Source organism: Lynx rufus, unplaced genomic scaffold (assembly GCF_022079265.1).
Source record: "Lynx rufus isolate CCGP_SWC_20201006 ecotype Redwood Valley unplaced genomic scaffold, mLynRuf1.p SCAF_1, whole genome shotgun sequence".
In the NCBI taxonomy this organism is placed as follows: Eukaryota; Metazoa; Chordata; class Mammalia; order Carnivora; family Felidae; genus Lynx; species Lynx rufus.
In genome coordinates this window covers 32,477,112-32,493,409 of record NW_025814823.1, presented here as the reverse complement: position 1 = coordinate 32,493,409, position 16,298 = coordinate 32,477,112, and the positions used below count along the sequence as shown (strand labels likewise).

The window sequence follows — 16,298 nt, the reverse complement described above, 5'->3', positions numbered from 1 at the left end:
TTTTGAAGGAAATTATCTGAACTTCAAAAACTCCTCCCTTCACTGTATCCGTTTCTGTTTAAATATGCATTTTTCTTTCAAATTGTAAAGAAAATCATTTCACTTTAAAGTGTCAAGAAAAATGTTTTACACACACATGAATTTTTTTATTTGGAAGATAATAGAATGCTATTAAAATGTTATGAAGACCTACAGAAATACATGAGATTTTCAAGGAATCACTTATACCAAAGCTCTCAGTATTCAATATGTCATATTTTATATGAGAAAATGTGCAGAAGTGAACATTAGTAACAACAATAATAGAACATTTTTTGTCTATTCAGAGCTGGAAAATGTATGCTGATACTCTTGGTACATAATTTCTGTTTCTATGGAAGAATAGTAATTGAAGATTTGTTTCTGTTTTCAATTTATTTTCAACTAAATTAATTTAATTAATTTTCAGAGTTAAAGTTAAAAAATAAATGGAGATTCTTTTTTCCTAAAATGAAGGGTTTATGACAAAACTATTAGGTACTGTTAAAATGTCAAATGTGTTGGAAAATTTTATTGAATATTTGTGGGCAAGAGGGAACGTTTAAATTAAGGAGAATGTGGTAAGACCCCAAACAGCTTATATTCTATCAAGAAATACAGGGGAAAGGGCATGATAAGGTCCAAATAAAATGTCTTCTGGGGAAAAGAAAAAAAAAACTTCTAAGGAATTTGTGAGCATAAACTATGTTCTTACCCTTCTCCAATAGGTTCACTTACACTTTGTATGTGGTTTTTTTGTTTGTTTGTTTATGTGGGGTGTGTGTGTGTGTGTGTGTGTTTTGTTTGTTTGTTTGTTTTACAATTAGAAGGAAGAAGCTCATTGTCAGCAGCACTGAAGGTGTGTAGAACTATGGGGGCAGAAAACAAATGATGGATAAGAAAGAATGCAAAAAGTACAAGGGAAAGAAGCATCTCAAACAAGCGGAGATTATAAGAAAGAAGTACAATAGTTTCCAATATATCAATGTTGAAGGCACAAAGTTATGAGATCTCTGAGAAAGGATTATATAACAAAATGTTTCCAAAATATCAAGCTGAAGTGTGGTGTAAAATTAGAAATAACTTAGAATTGGACAGATACTTCTTAAAGCGTTTTATATCAAAATATCTAATTCACTTAACATGCTCCCAGAGAGAATATTCATGCTTAATTGTCAAATGTCAATCCCTAAGAATATAGTAAGTTGTTAGCTTCCAACAATATTCTAATGAGTGAATGAATAAATGATGGAATGAATAAGAATTTACATCTGCATATATAGGCACCTATACTTCTAATCTTCTGTCTCTCCTCCTTGCTATATAAATAATGCCAATATTTCCTTATTCAGACTCTTGCCTACTTTCTCTTCAGCTCTCAACTTAGAAATCATGTTCTTTATGTCAGTTTACCACAATCCATCCAAGACTGGGCTAGGTGATTTCCTGTGATCAATCATATATTCCTCCTCATACTGTGTTTTATTGTCTTCTGTGCCCATCCCAGCCCTTGGTAGCAGGGAAAACCAGGCATTGTTATTCTTCGAATATAGTCTGTAAACCTTACCTGCACATAGTGGGTTCTCCAAAAATATTAGTTGAATGAACACATTCAAATCTTCGTCAATCAAATTGTAGATCTTGTTTCTTTGAGATCAGTTGCAAGTATTAGTTCCCTTTGGTGTTGTCATATTTGCCTGATTCTTCAAGGTGTGGGTAGACTTGTATTGGTGCCTGTGCATTGAAAAGAACAAACACCTCTTCCATTCTCCAAAGACTGTTTTCTGCAGATAAAGTCCTCTTTCTCTGTCTGTTCCCTGGACTGATAGCATGACCTCCAGAAACACAGTTGTGCAATGTTGGAGCCAGTTCTGTGGCTGTCATTGAGACACAGACAGAAGTGTCCTCTGCCTGGTCTCTATGCCAGCAAGCCTGAGAGGGGGCTGGTGCTTAGTATAGGTCTCTTTCAGGATTGCTAGGGGGTGCAGACTATTTTCTCCCACTGGGAATCTGGACCCTCAGGATCGCTGGTACAGTGGCAAACTATGGCTGCCAGGAAGCTGAAGCTATGGATAGGGCTTTTTCAGAATCTCCAAAGGTATAGACAGAGGTTTCTCCTTCCTAGTCCCTATGCCAGCAGGCCCCCTTGAAGACTTTGGCTGAGAGGGAGCCTACGCCCAGTGCAGAGTCCCTTCAGGATCTCTGGCAACACAGATGGGGGTGTCTGCTGCCTGGTTCCTATACTAGCAGGACTGTTCATGGACTGAATCTGAGAAGGTCAGGACCCTTTCAGAATCTGCAGTCTGACTGAGGTTAGCAGACTCACCTCCAGGGGCCCTCGACCATGGCTGAGAGGAACTAGAGGCAGTTCATGGGCCAATTCAGGGTCCACAGCCAAGACCAATATCTGTATGCCTAGTACCAGATATGCATGGGGCCACGACTACTCCAGGTCTTTTGATATATGGTGCTGGTGATAAACACAAAGCCAAACAGGGGCATAACTGTTCTCAGGAGTGCAGAGCTGTGTCTGGGTTTGTAACCAAGATCATGATCAGTGAGCCAGTTGTCTGGGTGAGAACCTGTCTTCTCAAAATTGCTTTCCAGGGTCTTGGGGTGTACAGGGGTTTCATAACCTTCTGTTTTGATCCCAAAGCTCCCACAAAGACACTTTTCTCCATGGATGGATGGCATATTATTGTTGTTAATAAGGGGTTATGTGCAAAGGAAATCTTATTTGGTCAACTTGCTGATGTCACTCCTAATTTAGTTTTTTAAATGTCTTAATATTTAACTTTATCTTACATTTTCCCCAGCCTCCCATTTATTAAGGGCCCGTCAATAATCTTTAATCTCATAATGCCTCTTAATTTAGAACAAATTGTAGATATTTTTCATAGTTTCTACTCCTACATGCCATTGCTCTACATGAGCCTGATACAAATGTCTGTAGAACCTTCAAACATTCTCAGCTCCAATAATTCAGACTTTTTTATATCTTTCAGAAACATTTAACTCTATTATTCAAATGCATTAAATTGTTATGAGCCAGTTTGTGAAGTCTATTAATAAAAAGCTGATGCCAGTATAAATAAACCAACCAATTTAGTTTTTGAAAAAAATCCAACTTGACTTCACAAACTCTCTATAGAGTCAATCTATAGAGATAGTTAAAATACAAGAATTTGTGAATTTCATATGCATAAACATGTATATATGAACCCAGTAACCAAAGGATAATGCAAAATGAAGTAATTTCAGCAAAAATATAAAATTTATATAGTTTGGTTTGATTTATTCTTTATAGGCTTAGGCACATAGTTTGATGTGGGACAATAAATTATCGATATTTTTGTCAACATTGTAGTTACCTAGGAGGTTAATGGTAGGCCATGGAAATAGGTAAAAGTGGATGAATGAAATAGTTGCACATTTTGAAGTTTCACATGGAGAAAACAGAGAGGAAGAGGGAGGAAGAGCTACTGAATATAAGAAAAATACAGCACTAGAAGTTTGGAAAACGGAACACAGAGGAAGGATCAAAACTTTGAGTAACAGTGTTAGCCATAGGTTTCCTGCTGTTCATATGGATCATTAGCTACCTTTTGAAATGATAATTAGGAACAACGATAATTAGGCATAGATCTTCAACATCTTTATGCCTCAAATTTGGTACATTGTACCTTGAAAGAAAGAAAAGTGACATTTTATTTAAAAAAAAATCTCTCAGAGCATCCGTAACCTGTGCAACATAATTTCTAGGAAGACAAGGATAGAATTATATACCATACCAATTTTTTCCTTCTCGACAGTCCAATAGCCAACTTAATTTTGGTTTTTCATGGTGATTTAAAGAATATGTGAGGAAATTGATGCTAAATTTGAGTCTTTATATATTACCATTTCTATGTATGGTGTGTGTGTGTGTGTGTGTGTGTGTGTATTGGTATATAAACTACACAAAGATGAAATTTTTGTTTCTGTCTCATCTACATGAAGAGATACAATTATGCATTGTGTACATGCTGCTACATAGCAAGGAAAGAGCACATTTGAAAAAAATGAACTTAAATGAAGAGCCACAGTTTTTAGACAATTGTGTGCCAAACTCAGGCAACACATGGATTTTCTACTAAATTACTAGGAATGTGATGCTTCAAAAACATTGGCTTTCATCAAGCAGATTTGAATTTGAATCATAGTCTCTTTTTCTGTGTGTTTCCTTGAAAGAGTTACATATTTATCCCAGAGTTTCAACTTAGGAACCTGTAGTGCAGGAATTAGTAAACTAGATTTCATATTTTAATATCCTTAACGAATAAGCATATGTAAAGTTACAGTGTGTGTATATATAAGACAGCCCAAAATGATAGCCATTATTTTTATTGTTGTTAATGTTATCATTATTGTTAATTGAAATTCACACTAAAAAACAATACTTGAGAAGTAAATTATAAATCATTTTATATTAGAAGGATTATTTAGGATTACTCTTAATAATCAAAACTGACTTTGATATAATTAAAATTAAATGTGAATATAAATGAGTAACTTATTTTACTGCAAAATATTGTCTGTTTTTCTTGGAAAGGACTGTTGTTGTAGTTTTTCTGTAATTTAGTGGCTTGCTATGGTTTTCCTAATCTGATTAATTGTATTTCCAAGTTCCATGTCCTCATTCATAGTAGATGTCGAAGTCCACTGCACATAAAACTTTAAAAATGGTCTTGATATTTCTTTCCTTAAAAATTTTGCCTGGTCATTTTTCATCCAATAGTACTTTTCCCATACTTACACACATCTTGTCATATACAAATGAGGGGTGACCACTGGCACACAGAATCACAGTATCAAAGTTATTTCATTACAGCAGACACTAAATCATCCAAAGGAAAGGTTATGTACTCTTTCTTCTCCCTTGCTCAGGTGGTAGTGCCCCATATAGTTTTCATAAGAAGAATAGCTTATATATTATCAACATGAAAAATTATCTTTTTTCTTTCATTACTGCAGCAGATCCTATCCTATTGAAGAAAAACTGCTCACATACACCAAAGAGTTTCTCGTGTCTAGGACATCTGAACTGAAATTAGAAATTAACTGCATTACTCTTCAAACCACTTAAGTACAGTGCTTGATAATGCTGTTATTTTGTTCCTAGTGTTGACACAGTTTTAGAAACAGTTATTTCAAGTTTATATTGACATATTATCATCAATTATGTTTCACCATCTGTGGATCTAATTAAGTTTACTCTTAAATTTGATTTTACCAGACATCATTCACAAGTCAGACATGTTTACTAAACATCCTTTATGCAAAGAGAAGAAATAGAAAATCAGTTAAAATAGCCCCAAAATAATTTTGATGTTAAAAAATTGAATGTCAAGTAACACTACTTAATTTAGACTATTCTAAGGACTCAGTAGTGGCTGGTCATCCTGGGATAGGGTGGTTGGTATAAGGATATCAATAGATAGCAAGAGCATTCTTGAATTTTATTATGTAGAAAGAAGGTTAAGTTCATTTCTTTCTACTTCCCACTTTATTGTTCACTATAAACAACTATAATAAATGTTATATTTTAGATTTTTCAAAACTGGCCCCTCCTTAGAAACAATGGTACTATTATACTTGATTTTATGTTTTTATACATATTAAACCAGTACCCTGGACTAAGTAGGCTCTTCATAGCCACTTTAAAAATGAATAGTGCAATGAATAATGAAAGGATGAAATGATCTGGTCTTTTCTCCATAGTTTATTTAAATAATATACTTTTTAAAGTTTATTTTAATTTATTTTCAGAAAGAGATAGAGAATAAGTGAGGGAGGGGCAGAGAGAGAGGGAGACAGAATCCCAAGCAGGCTTCACACTGTCAGTGCAGAACCCAATGTGGGGCTTGCACCCATGAAGTGTGAGATCATGACCTGAGCCAAAGTCAAAGGTTAGACGTTTAACTGACTCAACCACCCAGGTGCCCGAAAGAATATACTTTTAAAATAAGTTTTTTTCACTTTCAGTTTCAGGTTTTTGAAGAAATGGCAAAGCACACAAGGAAACAGAATAAAATATGAAATAAGGGAAGTAGGTATATGATTAAGTATCACCTTTCAATTACTTTGGATTGTGAAAGGTGTATTTCAGTCACTGTTTATCTATGGTAAAATATATCCCTCTTTTAAGGAGTATATTATGAAATATTTTTGTCCTAGATTAAAAAAAAACCCAAATAATCCAGAAAGGGAAAAATGTGCCAAGTGATGACAAATAGAGGATTTGTACTTATTTAATTGTAGAACTATTTTCCAAAACCTGAACATAAGGCAAAAAAGGAAACAGCAGTATTCTATTTAGTGACTTTGCACTGAACCATATTTATAGTCATCTTTACCAAGATTAATGTAAATAAAATCTCTGGAATTATTTTTCAAATAAGAGATTTGTTGGAAGACAGTGAACATTCTGCAGAAGGATATTCTATTGCAGTCACTGGGCTGGGTTATAGTAAAAAAAGAATATTTAAACTCAAAATAAAGAAAGGTATTATCTAGCATACTCCCCAAGTATTCCTGTGAAAATTGACAGAAGAATTGCATCTCTAAACCAATGTCAAGAAAATCACTCACGTGTAATTTCATTTTCAGCAGATATACTCTCGGCAGTCAGAAGGAAATATACAATTACAAGTAAGAAGATATCTGTGGACAGATATTTGCAAATAATGTTAGTATTAAAACAAACCAATATATGGAAAATTGGATGTTTAAAAAAACATCACACCACCAAAATGTCATTTAAAGATAACCAAGGTGTATAAACCTACCCAACAGTTAATAAAGTTAATCTGTTCTCAATTACATCCATGCCATCAGGGTATGGATCTCTAATCCTTTATATCACATCATCATTAGTATAATTAAGAAATACTAAAAATGGACTTAGTATTATGAATGTTTTAAAGGCATTAATTTTTATTATCGGCAAACTAGATCTTTTTTATATCAGTGGGTAGAAATCAAGAATTATTTTCATGGAGAACATAGTTCACAGAACTGAAATAAGGCAAATGGTAAGTATATAAAGTGTTGGGTATTTGAATTACACAATAAAAGATTCTTATAAACCCATATTCCCTTTGAGCAAAGGGACTGGCTTCACTAATTGTGTAGTAAGTCAACTCTCATAAAATTGCCAAACAGAAAATCTATATGAAAACGGCAATGGAGTGCCAAAGATGTGAGCATTTAAAATGCCCCTGTCTAGAATCCCAGGCAAATTCATATTTCAACACATGGACAAATAAAGCAGTGTGATCAATATTATATTGAAGCCTCTAAATACAATCCCTAAAACCTATAATCAAGTGCTAATAGCTACACTGTAGTCAATGTACTCTGGAGCAGTATTTCTCAGAATGAAGGCCTGATGGTTTATCAAGGTTTGTAAAAAGAGATTGTATAGGTAAGATGCAGGAGAGATTTATCCTGTCTTTCAGAGATGAGAGATTACAGAATCAAGCCCTTAGAATTATAGTGACTCTGTGTGTGTGTGTGTGTGTGTGTGTGTGTGTGTGTGTGATTTTTCATAGAGGAATGTTGGTCTCCTCTATCTCCTGGGATACATATCAATGTAGTCTTATTATGTCATCTTTCACTGTGTTTTAATTGTATGGTGTTATATCATTATTTTAACATCTTCATTGAAGTTGGAGTTGGAGAGCTTAGTGATGCCCCATGAACACTAAACTGTGAAAATGCAGTAGTGGTGTAGGTGAGAATCATGAAGTCATGGGGCATTGATGACCTAGGAGAAGCGTCTGAGGATTAGCTTCTTACATGGAAAAAAAAAAGCAAAATAGCATATATGGTAGTTAATTTTAGACTAACCTCTTTGGTTATGTTTATTCAGATACCAGCTTGGTTTGCTTTTTGTCTTGTTACTCAGTTTCCAAATATCAGATTTTTTTCCCAAGCATTTTAATTGTCATGGTTGTAATTTACACCATAGACTTCTGGGATTGAAAGCAAACTACTCATTCACTGTAGCCATTTACAACAGGGTACAACATGTTTCCTTTCCAAACGTTTTGATTTTTTAAAGCCATGCCAGCATGGCATTTAGCAACTCTGCTTCCCGTATGCCTAGCACTGTTTCAGTTTTCTTTGATTTATTATATCTGAATTCCCCACTAACCTGATGAATCAGAAATAATTCTGTGCTAGAAAATCTGCTAAAACGAGATAAATTATGTTTATTTTATCCCCATATCTATACCCATATTACACATGAAAAAAATGGAAACACAGATATTTTCTTAAATACACACTAGTAAGTGGCAGAGCCAGAATTTAAGCCCAGGCTTCCTGACTCTAAAATGTACGTGTCAGTTAATATGCATGTTCATCCAGGCATTCATAAAGGACAATTAACCATTTGGAGCAGAGAAGGATGGGTGGACAGCAGAGTTAAAGCTTTTTGCTTCCTCCTCAAATAAAGGACATGTTGGATGTTGGTGTTCTTCCTTCTTCATTCTTAATTGGTTGAAGGTAACTTGTAGAAAAGTCAAAGGTTAAGATGCCAGAGGAGGAGAGTGACCAGAAGAACCATTACACCCAGATAATGGGAAAAGGATTTAGCAAAAAGTAAGTTCGGGGGATCTTAGCAGAAGTGGCAGAAATCGGATCTCTGTCAGTGATGGGTAAATGAGATGGCGAGAAAGAGAAAATATGGAATTCAGACTATTTAGGGAGGTTTGGATGAAAACGGGGACAGTCTGAATAGCAGCTGGAGCAGAAAGTGAGTCATGGCAATGAGAACTTAGGCTCGCTTTTTAAGTTTGAAAAGGACACAGGAAGAGTTTCATAATGAAGCATTGGGTAACTTGATGATCTCAGAATGAAGTAAGGATACTGCATGGTGTTTATAGATCTTAAATAGGGGTTGAAAAATTATAATCCTAGTATAAATAAATGCTTTCTTATTCATATGGATGCCTAATCAAAGTATCTATCACTTTGAAAGCTTAGACTCTTGTGGAATCATCAGAGATCCTTTGTATGGTATTGTCATTCTCAAATACTTGGTGTTATAGACATCAAACAAATATATTGTTATCACTGTTATTATTACTGTTAAAATAGCACATATTATTAAAAATTGGTCCATTGTGATGAGGGAAACAAAGACAAGAGAAATGTAGCTTAAATTAAATCTCTGTACAGCTTGCAGCTCACTGATAGACACTTGGAACACGCAGAGCATGATCTTCCCAAGGAGCTCAAGGCTGCCTTAGTGCCTAAATGTTTTTGTTTTATTAAAGACTAAAAGTAACCTTATCTTAACAGTAGCTAGCCCCTCAGGATTCTGAAAGCCTTGCTTCCAAATTCCTTACAGACCTGTACTATCCCTAAACCTCACTAACTTAAAAATATATGATCAGTCACTCCTCCACAACCCCAATGCAGCTCTTTCTGCCCATGGGTCCTGGACAGAAATCACCTCTTTGCACCAAAATAATAAAATCACCTCTATAATAATATAATAAAATCACCTCTTTGCACCAAAAACGTCTCAAGAATTCTTTCTTTGCTGTTTGCTCATGAGCCCCACTTTATAATTTCATCAATTGTACCATACAACGTAAATGTATGTAAATAATTTGGTTATTTTGAATGAGGCCTGAATGGCCCTATTTGTTTTGTTGAATGAAGATTATGAATTAAAATGAAATTTCTTTGAGTGTCTGGGGGGCTTAAGAGTCGGTTAAGTGTCTGGCTCTTTTTTTTTAAGTTTATTTATTTATTTTGAGGGAGAGATAGAGTGTGAACACGGGAAGGTCAGAGAGAGAGGGAGAGAGAGACAATCCCAAGCAGGCTCTGCACTGCCAGCACAGAACCCAGAGTGGGGCTCAAACTCACAAACCGTGAAATCTTGACCTGAGCTGAAATCAAGAGTCAGATGCTTAACCAGTTGAGCCACCCAGGCACCCCAGGCATCTGACTCTTGATTTTGACTGAGATCATGATCTCACAGTTGTGGGATGGAGCCCCATGTTGGGCTTCCTGCTGTGCCTGGATCCTGCTCGGGATTCTCTCTCTTCCTCTCTCTGCCTCTCCCCTGCTCACATGTATGCTAAGTCTCTCTCTCTCTCTCTCTCTCTCTCTCTCTCTCTCAAAATAAATAAATAAAATTAAAGAAATTTCCAAGATTCAAACAGCACTAGGGTAATATACAACAACAAACTGAATAGTCATATTGCTAAATAAAAGCTGTACGTTCTTGAGCGACTGTCAAAATGAGGACAGTGACAGCAGTAAATATTTTATTATGCATAGGTATGCAGACTATGAAATTCTTTTCTTGTTTTTTTTTTTTTTCCTCTAGTATTTTGGGTAAAGAGTGTTGATGGGGCTTAACGTTCTGATTTTTAGTTCATGGCTAATCGCACCTTGAGTGGCTGCCTTTTGACCTGGGGAGAGAGATGAACATCCCGAGCTTTGAGAAGACTACAGTGATTGATGGGACAATGTGTCTCTCCTTATTTTGGGACTGTAAGGGCAAATATAAACTACAAATAAAAGGCTTAATTCTCATTGTTGAAAATGATGTTTTTAGAACATGTAGCTTAGAAAACTTATAATTGTAAATTCATTCTCTTGTTTCTTTGAAATGAATATAAATCTTGTTAAAATTTTAGTAAGGCTCTTGCCAGCTTTCAGCCCTAAGGATTTCTTTCTCAAGGAATTGAGAACCATCTCCTTGAAATATAAACATCAGAGAAGATAATGTCCGTATCTCCAGTTTCTCTGGGGGAGTAGGAGTCTAACATTGGTGGACCAAATTGCAAATTGCAAATTTCCAGATTGCATAATTACCTTCTGTCATAAAGATATGAGAAGTTTACTTTCCTTTAGATAAAATCAATTAGCTAACACAGATGTCCACCCCAATTTTCAAGTGATTTTGGATTAACTACGTGACGAATGATGCTGTTGAGTCCTTTTATTTGAAGACCAGTTCTCAAGTGTTTATCCTGAGAACATGCAAGTAACATGTTGTAAATGTTTGGCTATATACAATGATAAGATTTCTTCCTGCCTTTGCAATCGCTTCGTGGATTGCCTATGATGTGCATCATCACCTGGTTCAATGCATATTCAATATATAATAAAACTTTGTTTTTCTTCTACCTTTGTCAGGAGGTTTTCTGGGTTCAGAGATTTTGTTTTTAATTATATTTTCCCAATAGGAGATAAGGTGAGATGATATCATTTTGTGTAAAAGATAATTACTTCATGTTTGGTGAAAGTGCAAACTTTTGCTTTGTGACACATTGGAAGAAAGGTTAAAACATTTACTGATTAACAAAATGGGTGGAACCTGAAGTGAAGACATTTGCCTTTCTGTTCTTATGTAGCTTCCCCATACCACAGATTTACCAACCACATTTTGTGGGATCCCCTGCCAACTCTTTTCCTATGAGTTTGGCCAATAAAAAGTATTGCCAGGAGATTGGAGAATAGGAGAGAGGAGAAGCCTAGGGTATTTCTTTCCCTGTTTCTGCAGCTGGAAGGTTCTGTTAAGAATGGCTGCCTCTTCACTGACTCAGCTCCATTGACCTACCCCAGTGCTGGATCCTGGCACAAAATCCCCTCCCTCGGTTCCTTCAGTTTTTAGGATATGTAGTAGGTTCCAGCTCTTTCTAACTTTGGAATTCCTCAAAAGTTCTTATTTGAATTGGTACTTATTCCATTTTTAAACCTGATTTTCTGAATTAATGTTCTATTGCACTACCTGGTTTGGACTCCCATTAGTTTTTTACATTTAAAATTCTTATGAGGATTTTAAGTACACTAGTGTTTATGGTTTTCCACTTTAGGGGAGATATAAAAATATTCTTCTCATGTTATGAATAAAGTGCCCACTACTGAGATGCCTGGGTGGCTCAGTTGGTTAAGTGGTCAACTCTTGATTTAGGCTCAAGTCATGATCTCACAGTCATGAGATCAAGCCCTGTGTCCAGCTCCCCTCTGAGTGTGGAGCCTGCTCGGGATTCTTTCTCTCCCTCTGCCTGTGCCCTGCTTGTGCATGAGCCTGCACCTGTTTGCTCTATCTCTCTCAAAAAGTGAAAATTAAAAAAAAAATTAAAAAGAGAATAAATCATCCACTATCATATATTCTAAGACTAATTAGTCTCAAATATATACATTCATATGTTAAAAGGGAATCATAATATAATGGAAGTGGCATGCCTCTTGCTTTTTAGCAAGCACAATACCTGAACATTTGCAACCATTTTAAAACTCATATGACACATTTTTAATATAATATTCGCTTATAAAAACTAGGTTGTAATCAGTCTCTTGTTTGGGGCCACCATTTTATTTCGGTCATTTATATAGTTCACAAATAAACATCCTCTGACTATAATACTGTCACTCAAATAATTTCTGGACTAATTTTATCCCTCTGAACATAATGCAGTCACTTAAATTATTTTGGGAATAATTTTTAGATGTATTGTGCAAACAGTGTTTACAACATGAATTTCTCTTAATATGTAGTAGGGCTTCAATAGGAAAAACTCTCAGAGGGTATTGAAAAGAATTGATAATAATTGCAAATATACTATGGATTTAAATTATTGCATGTGGTTTAGCACAGGAGGCTTCATCTTAATTATATGTAGCAATTCATAAATGACAGGTAGGTGATAGGATTACTCTTTAAATTTCCAAGTGCTGCTCACTATGAAAATGTAGAAATTCTTATTAAAATAATTTTATATTGTGTGGATGCTTGATTTAGATTTCTCTTTGTGTTGTTTTGTTCGTGTTATGCTGATATATTTCCTATATCCCAAACTGTTTTCATGGTCTGCTACACAGTAGGTTTTTACAAGGGCTTTAATTCACAATCACAGTTCAAGTAATAGCTCAAAAAGCAGCTGAAGTACCATGTTATCACAGAAAAAAATGTGCCAAAAATTAAAAAGCCTATGATTTGACAGAATCAGTTTGATCAGACAGAATCAGTTTTCAATACAAACTGTACATTTACCAGTAATCTGGGTGTTAACGTGCAAGTTAACTACTTTTTTCCTTTGGTTATCTCTTTTTGAGGAACTATAAATGATTTATTATACAGCAAAATACTGTAATAAATGATATTACATAATATTTTATGCTCAGTTACTATGTCACATGTATATTCTCAAATTTCCAAGTACAGAAATTAAAGATGTAAAGGTTAATTGACAATACAGGTAAATAAATATGGGGTTTATTGCCATGTCTATAGAAAGTGAAGAATTAGACCCTAAGTCAGAAAATGAATTCCCTATTATTGCCTGTTTTAGAAAGAAAAAAAAAAGTGGCACAATTGATGTTCCTTGGATTTGCAGCACCCTGAGTTAAAAGGAATATACCATTTTATATTAGAATCTCTTTCATGGATACTTATACTTTAAATGCTTTAAAGCTCATCCTCATGGATTGGAATGGTAGACACAATTATCCCAAGGGACAAATGGACCTATTCTGGTACTTTCATCATCCTAGATATCTGAGAAAAGTCGGAGTTTACTGGATACATGATACTGTATGACAAAGTGATATAATGCCTTTAGGCAGATAGGATGGGGAAAAAAATGACCTCACCGAATTCTCCTGGTGGTAGGTTTTTAACAAATAGCAGGGAAGACAACTTAAATTAATGTAATGAACAAACAGGTGAGCAGCACACTCTAAAAAAATCCTTTAATCTAGTTTCAGAAGAGATGACAATTAAGTAAAAACCTGCAGAGCATGATCGCAATTACACAAACCCCCTGCCTTGCAAACTGTCTGAACTTAATCAGGCATGATTTCTTGCATAATAACAGAAACAAGGAACATGTTAAGTAAGGACATGCAAATCCCAGAGAACAAACTGAAAAGGTGAAAGACATATTCTACATATGTAATGTTCCTATACATATTAATTGTGCAGACAATTCTTATGGGGGGGGAGACCTGAAAGACAGGAGATTATGACCATATGTACACATACTATGATATGTTTCTTTCGGAGAATAGCAAATAAATCCTCTATGATATTTTCTAGTAGAGCTTAAAGATAATGAGCTCTGTTCACAAGGACTAATAATCTCTATTCGTTATTTAAGAATTGTGAATAACAGGATTTTACACAATTATTTACAAGGGTACTTATGAAATAAACAGAAGTAATACTATGTTTCCTTTTGCCAACTCTCCTAACAAACGCTGAACAGCAGGCCAAGAAATTTCCAATTAAGGAGAAGAACCCTCTTATTAATAAAGGACTGTTATCATCACAGATGCAGGCACATTAAGGATACAAAAAGGCCTCCTAATCTATCCCTCTGCCACATCTGGATGTCCCTTTTACAAAATGGTGCAGTTTATCCCATGTCATTTAAAATCTATAGAACATTTTATCTCCACAATATATTTGGCGTGAATATTAATCCTGTTACTTAAACGGTTTATGCAATGAATTCTACATATGTAACCTAGGAAATATAAAACTTAAGTAGAAGAGCTATAGAAACATAACATTTAGTATATTACTATCTCATTTTTATAATGTTTATTTTTATTCATTTTAGAATGTAAGAACATAAAAGATGAACAGGAAAAGAATACCAAAAACTTACAGCTGTAAAATTAATATTACTGACAATATCAAATATTGACAAGGTTGGAAAGCAATGGGAACTTTCACACTCTACTGGTAGGAAAATATATTGGTAGAACCACATTGGAAAACTGTTTGGGTGTAGGTAGTGAAGTTGAGTATAGACATGAGATGTGACACTGGCATCCTACTACTAAACGTATAGCCAAAAGAAATTCACACATACGTGCACCAAGAGATGTATGTAAATATATTCATAACAGTGCTATTTGTAAGAGCCAAAAATTAGAAAAAAATTTTTGATATACTTTTCCAAATCTTCTATCTTTTCACATTTGTGTTCTTAGGTTTTAAGGTACTAAAAATAGGCAACATGTGTTTTATTATTTTGCATACTGCTTTTTAAATTTTAATATTAAATACTAATCACTTTACGTACAACTGAATGTGTTTCAAAAATAATGTTATTCTGTAAATATGCAATAATATATTTGAGTTCAACATTCTGTTACCTATAAATTGCTCCTATGTTTTCTTGTTAAATTAACACAAAGGCAATGGCTCTTCTATTTAAATGTTATTTGCATTGCTGCTTTTTTCTCTCTAAAGATTAAATATTGCTTATCAATACATGAATACCGATAAGAGTACTGATACACATTGCAAAACTTCTCATAAAGCTTATTTAGAAGTCACATTCCAAACAATAATGTACAAGAGTGTCTATATTAATAAATATTAATAAAATGTTGCCATTGTTGATTTAATAGACAGTAATACCTTGGATTGTGAGTAACTTGTTCTGTGAGTGTTCCTCAAGTGAGCAAATATTTCTAATAAATTTCAACTTGATAAACTAGTGATGTTTTGCAATACGAGTAATATGTGATGCCGAATATCACATGATCACAACTGAACCAATGGCTCTTGAAACTCGCTTTGATATACAAGTGCTTTTTTTTTTTTATATGAAGTTTATTGACAAATTGGTTTCCATACAACACCCAGTGCTCATCCCAAAAGGTGCCCTCCTCAATACCCATCACCCACCCTCCCCTCCCTCCCACCCCCCATCAACCCTCAGTTTGTTCTCAGTTTTTAACAGTCTCTTATGCTTTGGCTCTCTCCCACTCTAACGTCCTTTTTTTTTTTTTTTTTTCTCCTTCCCCTCCCCCATGGGTTCCTGTTAAGTTTCTCAGGATCCACATAAGAGTGAAACCATATGGTATCTGTCTTTCTCTGTATGGCTTATTTCACTTAGCATCACACTCTCCAGTTCCATCCACGTTGCTACAAAAGGCCATATTTCATTTTTTCTCATTGCCACGTAGTATTCCATTGTGTATATAAACCACAATTTCTTTATCCATTCATCAGTTGATGGACATTTAGGCTCTTTCCATAATTTGGCTATTGTTGAGAGTGCTGCTATGAACATTGGGGTACAAGTGCCCCTATGCATCAGTACTCCTGTATCCCTTGGGTAGATTCCTAGCAGTGCTATTGCTGGGTCATAGGGTAGGTCTATTTTTAATTTTCTGAGGAACCTCCACACTGCTTTCCAGAGCGGCTGCACCAATTTGCATTCCCACCAACAGTGCAAGAGGGTTCCCGTTTC

At 35.0% G+C, this 16,298-nt stretch overlaps 1 pseudogene; it reads left to right on the top strand.

Annotated features, from left to right (window-relative positions):
- Positions 1-8,596: 8,596 nt before the first annotated feature.
- The window catches only part of LOC124508458 (ATP-dependent RNA helicase DDX3X-like), an 84,132-nt pseudogene continuing 76,430 nt past the window's right edge, over positions 8,597-16,298 (top strand).